The sequence below is a fragment of the Panthera tigris genome, chromosome A1 (genome assembly GCF_018350195.1).
Source record: "Panthera tigris isolate Pti1 chromosome A1, P.tigris_Pti1_mat1.1, whole genome shotgun sequence".
Taxonomy (NCBI): domain Eukaryota; kingdom Metazoa; phylum Chordata; class Mammalia; order Carnivora; family Felidae; genus Panthera; species Panthera tigris.
The window spans coordinates 38,533,221-38,546,040 of record NC_056660.1 but is presented as its reverse complement, the minus strand read 5'-3'; the positions used below and the strand labels follow the sequence as shown (position 1 = coordinate 38,546,040).

At 35.3% G+C, this 12,820-nt stretch overlaps 1 long non-coding RNA gene and 1 pseudogene across 3 annotated transcripts in view; one reads left to right on the top strand and one right to left on the bottom strand.

Moving 5' to 3' along the window:
- The window catches only part of LOC122236538, a 310,323-nt gene extending 305,089 nt beyond the window's left edge, over nt 1-5,234 (bottom strand). For all 3 annotated transcript variants that reach the window (XR_006214576.1, XR_006214577.1, XR_006214584.1), the window contains exon 1: nt 5,089-5,234. This is a non-coding gene — a long non-coding RNA (uncharacterized LOC122236538). The remainder of the gene's footprint in view (nt 1-5,088) is intronic.
- Nucleotides 5,235-5,442: 208 nt separating this feature from the next.
- LOC122241942 lies at nt 5,443-6,201 on the top strand (annotated as a pseudogene).
- The last annotated feature ends 6,619 nt before the right edge of the window (nt 6,202-12,820 follow it).

Genomic DNA, 12,820 nt, shown 5'->3' with positions numbered 1-12,820 from the left:
TTACAAAGGTTTGCATAGTACCCATCTGAAACCAGTAACAACAAGCAGTCAATTCTATCTGTGAGTAAGAATAGTTTTGCTGTTTTATGATAATGCATTTATTCAGTGCATGTGTGTGTGCTGAACATCTGTAACTCAAAGCATGCACAAACATAAATAAGCCGTATGAAGACAGAATTCTCCAAGGGGGTACTACATGATATTTCACAACAAAGCTTTTCGGGTTCTGATAACACAGGCAAAAAAGTAGCTGTCAGTTTCCATATTGGTATTACTTTTTTAAACTTATGCTAAATTAAATGTCAGGATAAATAGCCAAAGAAAAGATAAATAGATAGGCTTTTTAATCAAAATGGTAATAGAATTTTAATGCATTTCCCCATTGAGCTGTTTTATCCTTTCGTCTATGAAGCAGGATTCTTCTCTTGTATGCTACCTATGATCTCTTCCATCGTGATTATTTTGCCTATCCCACTCAAATTGATATCTCTCTAATCCTTAATTTATCACATTGTCTCGATCTACTTAATATCTTTTTTCCTTGTGATTTCTGCCTTAGCTTGACATTTTCCAAAACCCAAGGGTAGAAATATGTTAAATTCAACACTTATAAATAATTCCATCAATACTGCAAACAAATGAGAGCAGCAGTGGCTATACTTCTATCAGAAAAAAAAAAAAATTATTTTAAGTCAAAATCTGCCCCAAGAGACAAAGAACATTATATAATGATAAAAAGGTAAATTCACCAGGAAGATGAATTTATTTATAATTATAAATATATATGCACCCAACATCACAGCGCCTAAATATATAAAGCAGACACTACCAGAAACGAAAAGAGAGACAGCCACACAATAATAATAGGACACTTCAAGACACTACCCTCAATAATGCATAGAATATCCAGATACAAAGCCAATAAGGAGATAGAGAACTTGAACAACATTATAGGTCAAATGTACCTAACAAATATGCTCAGAGAGCATTCTACCCAAATGGCAGGGGCATATATATTCCTTTCAACCACACATGGAACATTCTTCAGTACGGATCACATGTTAGGTTAAAAACAAAGTCTTAACAAATTTACAAAGATTGAAATCACAGCAGGAATCTTTTCCCAACTACCATTAAATGAAGCTAGAAATCAACAGCAGAAGAAAACATGAAAATTCAAAATATGTAAAAATTAAACCACACACTCTTGAAAAACCAACAGTACACACAAGAAATCACAAGACAAATTAGAAAAAAATCTTGAGACAAATGAAAACATTACATATCAAAATGTATGAGATGCAGTATAAAAGGGAAGTTTACAGTGATAAATGTCCACATTAAAAAAAAACTCAAATAAACAACCTAACTTTACACCTGAAGAACTAAAAGAACAACAAACTAGCCTAAAGCTAATAGAAGAAAATTTTACACAGAACAGACATAAAACAGATAACAGAAAAATATCAAGCTTACAAAATAGATAAATTAAAAAATAGACAAATTTTTGGCCAAACTGGGAAAAAAGGGTGAAAACTCAAAAGATATTGGAAATAAAAGAAGAGACACTACAACTGATGCCATAGAAATATAAAAGGATCACAAGAAACTGCTATGAACAACTGTATACCAACAAATTGGACAACTTAGTGGAAATGGATAAATTCCTAGAAACACACAACCTACCAAGACTGAATTGTGAAGAAATAAAAAAGAAAAATGTGCAGATCAATAATGAGTAAGGAGAATGAAACACTAGTTAAACCTCCCTACAAAGAAAAATCTCACTGCTGCATTCTACTAAACACATCAATGAAGATTTAATGCCAATCCTTCTCAAACTTGGCCAAAAAAATGAAGAGGAGTAAATATTATCACTCGTTTTGTGAGGACAGATTTACCTTGATAGCAAATCCAGACAAAGACACTGGAAGGAAGGAAGGAAGGAAGGAAGGAAGGAAGGAAGGAAGGACGACAAAATCCAACATCCCTTATAAGCATAGATGCAAAAATCCTCAACAAAATGTTAGCACACTGAATTCACTGACACTATTGTAAGGATCATACACCATGATCAAATAGGATTTATCTCTGGGATGTGAAGATGCTTCAAAAAATGCAAATTAACAAACATGCAAATGCAAATTAACAGAATGAAGGTTAAAAATCACATGATCGTTTCAAAAGATACAAAAAAAATATTTGACAAAAATTCAATACTTTTATTATAAAATCTCTCAACAAACTAGGAATGGAAGAAAATTAAAACAAAATAATAAAGGCCATATATGAAAACTCTACAACTAACATCATACTCAATGTAGAAAACTTGAAGGCTTTTTCTCTAAAATCAAGAACAAAGCAAAGATACCCCTTCTCACTAATTCTGTATCACACAGTACTGGAAATCCTAGCTAGAGCAACTGGGAAAGAGAAATAAATAAATTATACCTAATTTGGAAAGAAGTTAAATTACCTCTGTTTGCAGATGACATGATTTTGTATATAGAAAACCCTAAAGACTTCAATAAAAAAAGGGTTAGAATCAATAAATGAATTCAGTAAAGTTACGGGATTCCGTATCAACATACAAAAATCAGTTACATTTCTATACATCAAAATCAACTATCTGAAAATTAGAAAATTACGAAAATTTTTAAAAATTAAAAAAAAAAACTGGGGCACCTGAGTGGCGCAGTCGGTTGAGCGTCCTGACTTTGGCTCAGGTCATGATCTCACAGTTGTGGGTTCAAGCCCAGCATCAGGCTCTGTGCTGACAACTCAGAGCCTGGAGCCTGCTTTGGATTCTGTGTCTCCCTCTCTTTCTGTCCTTCACCTGCTCGCTCGCTCACTCTCTCTCAACAATAAAAAATAAAATCCTAAAAAAAAAATTTTAATTAAGAAAAAATCCTACCTGCAATAACACTGAAAAGAATAAGATACTTCAGTGTAAATATAATTATGAATGTAAAAGATTTGTAAATTGAAAATTATAAAACATTGCTGAAAGAAATTAAAGAAGACACAAATAAATAGAGAATGCCCCAAGTTCATGGACTGTTCCAGAGACAGGCATATTCTGTCAATTCTTCTTTGACAAGAGTGTCAAGAACCCATAAGAGAGAAAGGAAAGTCTCTTCAACAAATGTTGCTGGAAAACTGGATACTCATATGTAAAAGAATGAAATCGGTGTCTTATACCATCCACAAAAAATCAACTCAAAATGGACTAAAGACTTTTTTTTTTTAATGTTTATTTATTTTTGACAGAGAGACAGAGAGGCAGAGTGTGAGTGAGCAGGGAAGGGGCACAGAAAGAGGGAGCTACAGAATCCGAAGCAGGCTCCAGGCACTGAGATGTCAGCACAGAGCCCAATGTGGGGCTGGAACTCATGAGCCAAGAGATCATGACCTGAGCCGATGTCGGATGCTCAACCGACTGAGCCACCCAGACACCCTAAAATGGATTATAGACTTAAACATTAAACCTGTAAGTATAAAACTTCTGTAAGAAAACATAGGCAAAAACTTTATGGCATTAGTCTTGTTGGCAATGATTTCTTGGATATGACACTAAAAGAATAGACGTTATAAGCAAAAATAGACAAATGAAACTATATGAAAGCAAAAAGCTTCTACAAAGAAAAGAAAACCACAAACACAATGAAAAGACAGCCTATGGAATGGAAGAAAATATTTGCAAACCATATATCTCATATGGGGTTAATGTTCAAAACACATAAAGAAGACCTCAAGTCAATAGCAAAAACAAACAAAAAACAGAAGAAAACCCCCAAAACAACAAAAACAAGCCAAACGTCCCGATTAAAAAATGAGCAAAGAATCTTAATAGACATTCTTCTGCAGAAGATATGCAAATGGTCAACAAGTATATAAAAAGAAGCTCAATATAACTAGTCATCAGAGAAATGGCAATCAACAACATAATGAGATGTCATTCTACATTTCTTAGGCCAGCTATTATCAAAAATAAAAAAATAACAAGTGTTGGTGAGGATGTGGAGAAATTTGTAACCATGTATATTGCTGGTGGATTATAAAACGGTATAGCCACCATGGGAAACAGTATGGTGCTTCCTGAAAAAAATTAAAAATAGAACTATCATTTGCTCTAGCAATCCTATTTTTGGGTATGTATCCAAAAGAATTGAATTCAAGTCCCGCACTCCCATGGTCACTGCAGCATTATTCACAATAGCCAAGGTATGAAAACAACCCAAATATCCACTGTTAAAATCAAAACAAACTTGAAAACTCTATGAGCAGATAAAACCAATTTAACTTACTTTGCAAAACTAGCTTGACCTGGGTCATTTCTTATTTATGCCTCTGGAAATCATGGGCAAAACTTACACTGTCTCCCAAGGTTAATATAAGGTAATTACTGACCAATTTACCTATCATTTTGGGAAATTACAATATTATAACCAATCTCTGTAAAGAATAAACATTTAATGTCTTCTCACTATATAAGCTGCTTTATAACAACATACCCCTGAGTTTTATTCCATGTTTTGGCTTGAGTACTCTCAATTCACAAACTATCTTTTTGGTGTGTGCGCAATAAGCTTCAACAAATTCCATTTTGGTGATTCACTGGTTTTGTGCTGTTTCTGAACTTTTGATACCATGGAAGAATTGATGGATAAAGAAAATGTGGCATTTGCATGCAAAATATTATTCAGGCTTACACAAAAAAGAAATCCCACCATTTACAGCAACATGTATGAACCTATGGGCCATAATGCTAAGTGGAATAAGCTAGTCACAGGAAGGCAAATCAGGAATGATTCCATTTGTATCAAGTATTAAAATAGCCAAACTCTGAAACAAACAAATGGTGGTTTCTAGGGGCTGGAAGAAGGATTATGGGAAGTTGCTGTTCAAAGGCTATAATGTTTCACTTATTCAAGATAAGTTCTAGAACTATACTGCATAATGTTATGTCTATAGTTAACAATACTGTACTGTACACTTTAAAATTTGTTGAGAGGTAGACCTCATGTTAAGTTTTCTTACTCCGATAAAAACACTTAATTTTTCAAAATTAAGAGAAATAACACCTACTTTAAGATAACACAGGACCCCTCGCTGCTGCCGTGAGGAGGAGGTGGTTCCTAGGAGAGGAAAAACAGGGAGAGCCAGAGCGCCGGGGACTGAGGGGAGGGGCCAAACCGGCCAGCTGTCACTTTGTCGCCAAACCTCCAACAGCAGGAACCAGGCTAGCGGCACGCGGTGCTCCTCCCTGAGCTGCAGGGCAGGCTGGGAGGGTTGCGCGCGCAGCCAGCGCCCGGGAGGAGGCGGGGCCGAATCGCACGCGTGGCAGTGTGGCTGAGGGAAGCTGCCGCCCTTTTCACCTTCCCTTCTTGTCCCCTCCTTGCTGCACTTCTCTCAAACCCCATGAAGAACAGCACCAGGTAGGCACCGCCATCAGGGTCGCTAAAGGAGCTCCGCTCCAGCCACACTGGAATAAAGACCTCCGAAAAAGAACAGTAAAAAGCAAGTGAACATACTGATGAAATACAAATGAAAAAGATTTAATGAACAAGCCAGTAAGGAGATTTTGAAAGTAGAACAAAAATATAAAAAACCTCTGACAATCTTTTTTCTTCTCTTCTCTTTTCTTTTCTTTTTGTTTCTTTTTCCCCAGAAGAGGCTGGAATTAAGCACCATAATCCCACATTTGGGGGGAATCGCATTTGTCAACATCCACAAGTTGGATGTTGTCTGCCTGCTTGGGGAGGCACTTTTATACAAGAGTAAAAGTGACAGAATTTAGAGATATTAAATCAGGTTACAGAATAGATTTTTGTTTTGATGAAAACCCTTACTTCCAAAATAAAGTTCTCTCCAAAGAATTTCATATGAATGAGAGTAGTAATCCATGTTCAAAGTCCGCTGAAATCAAATGGAAATCTGGAAAGGATCTGACCAAAATTTTCATGTCAAACACAAAATAAACCCAGGAAGAGACAGCATGAGGAACCAGAGCCTTTCTTACCCTGGTTTACTGACCATTCTGATGCAGGTGCAAATGAGTTAGGAGTGGTCATCAAAGAGTTACTTGGCCAAATCCATTACAATATAGTTTCTGACATGAATGATGAGAGAAATGAGTCACAATTGTTTTTGTTTCTTTCATTCCTTCTTCCTCTTGTGCCTTGTGACTCTATTTTTTGAGGTCTCCTTTCTTTCCATTTTATCATGGTTCTCTACTTATTTAGGGGTGGGGTATACCTTGAGCAGAATAGAGTGGGAATAGAATCTCTACCCCTTCCTGTTCCAAATTCGTTTTTATCTCTTCCTGTCTCAATTAAAAACTATGGAATTTACACCACCCTGCTCTATGGGAAAAAAGAAATCCCTCTGCTTCCTTATTTCTGCTGGAATCTGGAGGATACGAGGCTCCTGTACAGTAGTGCATAGAACTCTGTTTTTCTCTTTCCTCTGTGTATTGGGCTCAGAAATCACACTGCCTCTCTATGTGAAAATGGACAGTTATCATTTACCAACGTGTATTTGTCTTCTTTCCCTTGATTACAAAAAAGAAAGAAAGAAAGAAAGAAAGGAAGAAAAAAACTCAAAAAGTGGGGTTACAGAAGGTCAGCAAATGGAGGGTTTGAGATATTTGGGTGGTGTAAGTGGGCATTTTTAAAACATGGTTTTTTTCTTTGGCATGTTAAATTATGATGTTTGACATCCTTGCAGTTTAAAATGACAATTTTGAAATCAAATTCTCTCTTAATGATGACATGAACCTTGCCACCCAATTGACAAATCAGTAGAATCTGTAGAATCTTATTTGAAATAGACATACTCTACCGTGATTTTGTTCCTATTTATTTTTAATTTTTTTTTTGTTTCACTAGATAGGAAAGATGATGCTCAGTTTTAAACATTAAACGTGTACCAGGTCTTTGTTACAATAAAACTACCAAAATGTACACAAAGAATTTGATGCTTTCCTCTCAGAACAGATACACTTAATATGTCTTTGCAAATTTGACTTGTATAACATATTGTCAAACTTTGTTACCCTAACTCTGTAGTTTTTGATTCCCAACTTGCAGGATGACCTCAGAGCTATGTGGATGCAGTAAAGGGATTTGAATCAATGGATTAATGTCTTCTCAGCTTGAGAACATCATGGGTAAAATTTGCCATCAGTTTCTAAAACTTACCACATTATTTAGGATACCAGATCCATCAAAATTCAGTTCTGAGTATAGTGTATCCATCCTTGATTTGTATCTTGAATTGGCTTTAAAAATTTCTATTTATTTATTTATTTATTTATTTATTTATTTATTTAGAGAGAAAGAGAGAGAGACAGGGACAGAGACAGAGCATGTTGGGGGAGGTGGAGAGGGAGACATAGAGTCCAAAGCAAGCTTCAGACTGTGAGCTGTCAGCACAGAGCCTGATGCGGAGCTCAAACCCACAAACAGTGAGATCATGACCTAAGTCAAAGTCAGACATTTAACCAACTGAGTCACCCAGGTGCCCCATCAAATTGGCTTTTTTTTAAATGGGCCTTTATTTACCTGGTAATAGTGCCACCTTCACCATCAGACAGATCTGGTGATTTAATTCCAAGTTACACAGGGACACTGCTGGTATGTCTTCACTTTCACTCTGAAATGTGGCCAAGACAGACACTCAGAGGAAGAAGTCTGTGTTGACTATAAGAAACTCAAGTTATAAGTATTTTTGTCTCTAAGTACCAGCTATTTAGCATATATTTCTCAAATGAGACTCATCTGTGTGAATTTGGATGCAATGACAGACTCTGTCTGCTAAGGGCTATTGTGCATAGAATAACATTTTGAGAAATTTAGCTTAAGCTAAGCATAAGCTTTTTAATGCTATAAAATATATTAGCCAAAATTAAATGCCACTTAACTTTTTCAGAGGTGAATTAATGGACACCTTGCTCAAATTCAAAGCTTTTTGACATATAAAACTTTACTAGTGGGACTATTCCATCAATAGGTACAATGTAACCAAAACCTGTCTAGACAGGTGGTATGTAGTAGTTTCTGCACTGGTTTCTGTTTAATAAATGCATCACTCTATACTGGTCAGGAATCTTGCTTCAATAAAGAAACATTTATATGTATATAGCATCTATGTATGTTAGAAAAGAAAAGAAAAGGAAAAAGAAAAGAGAAAAGAAAAAAAGAACTTGTCTCACTAATAGCAAGAAAATAGAGGCCAGGCTTAAGTGTTTCACCACCAGAAGAGAAGTGATTACAACCAATCATAATAATGACTGACAAGGTTTAAGTAATAGCCAAGAGGATGTAGCATGAAAAGGATAATGAATACAGTTCACAACCATATGCTATGGAACACAACCTCCTCAGGAAAAAGACAGGTGGGCAGCCAACAAGTTACTATTCAATTTGTGCTAACAGAAGAAATCAAGGATGGGAGCTCAGGTGGCTGAAAACATTTAGTCCTTTTAAGAGTCATGACCCCTTGCCAAGGTTCGAGTGTTAAGCCAGTTATCAGACATTGAAACCATTGCTGGAAGAGATAGTTATGCAGGAGAAAGGACCGTGCAAAACCTTATCTATTACACGCAAAATGGATACACTAGTCCTTCACTAAAGAATCCCTTAGTCATTTCCTCTGGTAACTGTGGACTGGGGAGTAGATTGCCAAACAGGTTGAGATATGTTAGAAATAGGGTCTGTGTTGACACTAGCACCTGGAGACCTAAAGCATTATCATATCATTGTGCCCCTTCTCTATTGTATATGGAGTATATTTGGTAAATATGTGAGGAGGGGAGGTAATAAATAGATCCTGGCCAAGGGGCTGGCTACAGACCTTATCTTGAGGATATGGTTGCCATTTTATCACTACTTTTTTTTAGTCCGAAGAATTATCTTGGAAGGAAATTTTAGGGCAAGTCTTCAGAAACTACTCTTTCCTGGATAAGAAAGTAATTCAAAAATTTTATGTTGCATCCCATGTGGCTTAGAAAACACATTGTTACCCTCAATAATTTACAAGGGGCAAGGATAGTGGTCCTTTGATTCACCAGTCTGACTGGTGCTGGATGGGTACTGGATGATGTCTGTATCCTACTGCAAGTTCAACCTAACTGTAGTCCAAACCTCAAATACCTTTGCTAAAATTTAATATAGCCTCAGTCATAGGATGTGTGGCTGATCTGAAAAATGTACTCTTTTCTCTCCCTCTAAGAAAATATAAATAAAACCAGTTCACATCCACATGGAGTAAATGAAACTGACAGTTTTGTTCCAGTGCTCTGTTAGCTCTTCCATCTTAGCCATCAATTAGTCAGAAGAGATATGAACTATCTGCATAGTCCATAAACATCAATGAAACACTAATAATGAGTGAAGTTTTATATGTGTAATGCGTTACAATGAGTGGTAGAGTACACAAGTCAGACACATGTGCAGGAAGCCTACACGCCCATGATATCCACCATTGTGGCACCAGTGTCCTTTCTTCATCTTGTGTCTATGGGGCTCTCTTACGACTAGACAAAAGAGGATAAGAAATCCTTATTTGGTTTATTGATGGTTTGTCTCAGTATGAGGGTGCAAGTCAAAACCAATAACAATTGAATTATACTACTATAATGGTTAGCCTTGAAAAGTAGTGACAAAGGAAAATCTCACTGGGCATAACTTCAGACTGTGAACATGGTCATCCACTCTACATGGACAGAGTAGTGGCCTCAGGAGAGAATAAAAATAGAGTCACAGACAATAGAAAATAGAGAAGTTATTCAGGATCCTGGATCGATAAAGTATTGCAATATTGAGAAAAAAAAAAGAGGTCTTATACATAGGCAAATGATGTAAAAATGTGTCACATATTATGTTCAACCAGAATGTGTCCACCTCTGAAAAAGGACGAATCCACTAAAAAGCCAAAATGACCAAGCAAAGGGGCTTTTGAAAGCCTTTGTAATTGGCAACTGCCAGCTTGGCATAGCAGGCACATGAAGGAAGTGGCCATGGTAGCAGCCATGAAGGCAATGCCAGGGTCCAACAGCATTGGCTCATGCTTTCGTATTACCACTGCTAGTCTCACTATAGCTAAGCCAGTGTTCAATCTGCTAGGAAGAGAAACAGTTGCAGGCTATGGCATCATCTCCTGAGGAAACCAACAGCAGCTTGATGATAAAGGACCACTGGTTTATTCTCAAAGATTAGGTATGTATCTGGATATATACATATATATACATACATATGCATATATATACATATATATATATACATACATATATGTACATATATACATGTATATACATATATATGTGTATATATATGTATAGACATATATATACATATATATATATGCACAGCCTCAGTGTATCCAAAGATTTATTTGACCTATTGGCATCAGATAATACTTCAATTGCACAGGGGACCTACTTTACAGAAAAAAGATATGCAGGAATGGGCTCATGACCATGAATTCACTGATCTTGTACTGCCAGGTTTAATAGCTATTACAAAAAAGGGACCTTTTCATTCCAAGAAACACACAACCTTATCATCATTTTAACTAAGAACGGCTATCACCAGGTCACACAAAGAAGTTTGAGTAATCCCAAATATAATCCAATTGACCTAGTACTTGTTACATGAATATCCAGTGAGGAGAACAGCTATTAGGAAAATATGAACCTTTTCTAACAATGTGATTCGCATCTCTCATTAGACCTTTTTGTCTTTTTGTTTTTGTTTTGTTTTGTTTTTTAGGAGAGAAAGAGCATTTATTTGATAGTGAGCAACAATGTACTGCATTCAAACTATGAATTGGGCATTGTGATAGTATCTGGAGTAAAAGTCATGAGCCCTGGATCTGTAATTTCTCAGAAACTAGTGGGCTCATATCTTCATTTGTCAATACCTGTAGCCCATAACATTAATTATGTACTGGTCAATGACCTGCTCACTTGCTTACTTTAGCAGAGTGGCTTATCTAAAGTTCTAATCCTCTGAGTGTTAACCTGTCACCAAAAATAGTTTCAACCATAATTTTCTCACTCTTGATCACAACTCACCAGTATGACCCAGTGAAACAAATTATAGTGTTCTACCACATTGATTTGACCTCTGGTCCTTTGTAAATCTTACTTCTCTAATTAGCCTATAAAGAGAAATTGCAATATATAGACTCATGGAATAGCATAAGGACTGAGGAAACATTTTTAACAATTTGGGAACCCTAAGGGACTTTAGAACTGTCACGGTTATTAGTTGGGTTTAAAATTCCATGCTCTGTGTTAATATAAATAGTCTCATGACAACACAGTCCTGCTCCAGGCATTTCCAAATCACTATAGTTTTGTATATCGCAAATGCTGAAATATACTGGAAATGACAAATTATATTACATTTTTATATTATAATATTGAACATGCTATTACTTTTCATTCCTACAACTACTGCCCTTTTGACATCCTAATTATTTCTTGTTTATATAACTTCAACTGCTTCTCAAATGGTCTCTTACTGGATCTGTCCTGCCCTAGGTCACCTTTCTATGAAACTATATGTACTTCATGTGGCTTTACTTGTCAGAATAACATGGCTTCTTCATGTCTACTCTGTAGTTTTGAAACATTTTTCAAAAATTGTACACTTTTTTCTACAAAAACAATATCACATAAAATTTTATTTTATGAAAAAGTAGATACCTCTTCTTCTGGCTATGATGGAATAATTGGTATTTCAATAACCCTCGATGTATAATCAAAAATGAAACAACAAAATATATGAAGCAATTTCTTTTAGGCATTGGACAGCAGGCAGCACGATATTGCAATCTCAAAAAGAAATTTTAAAGTGATTAAATAACCACAACACTATCTGTAAAGAAGCAAAAATATTGTGTCATTTTATTCTAATAAAATGTACATATATATTACATTATCCTTCAAAAATCCATCTACTAATAGTATATCTCCTTAGAAACATTAGTTTTAGCCATTTCTCCTTTGGGAAAAAAAGATTTTTGTATCTGAATTTTATATTATTATAATGAAATTTCCATTTATTTTTATTTTATTTCCAAATATTTTTATTTTAATCCCTCCAAATAAGAGTTTCATGAGGACAGCAATCTTGTCTGTCTTGTGTGCTTCTGTACCATAGTCAAATGCTCAGCACTTAGTAGATACTCAATACATATATGCTGAGTTTATGAATGGAAGCATACTTAAACATTTCATCTCAAATAGATACCCAGTACAATGCTATAGATGAAATAGTTCTCTTATAAAGATATTTTAGTATTTTAATCAAAATTATAAATATGTATTTATTTACATGCTGTAATTATATATAATAGATTTATAATACTTGCATTACATATAAATGTATATATAAATGATCCCAAACCTTAGATCTGCAAATGATCTTAAAATATACAGTATAGCTCTATCATTTTAAACAGCTCTTGAAGTTGTGATAGAGACTGTGTGTGACTTGGCCATATATATTATTATTTATATTTAAGAAAGCTATGTTAGTCATTTGTTCTTTTGCAGTTTATGGGAAGATAAGTAACAAAAATATTAAGTCAAGTAAGAGGAGAAGACACTAAACACATTATTGTTTACAGAAGACATGACAGATGCAGGTTATGCAAAATACGAAGCAGGACTCTAAGTGAAACATTTTCCTATAATCCATTCAAATGAGTATATTATATTTTACAACATCATTCATTCAAATGTATTTTATGAGTACCCATCATATGCCAGGAACTGTAGAGGAGACTTAGATCTGTATCTGTGATCAAG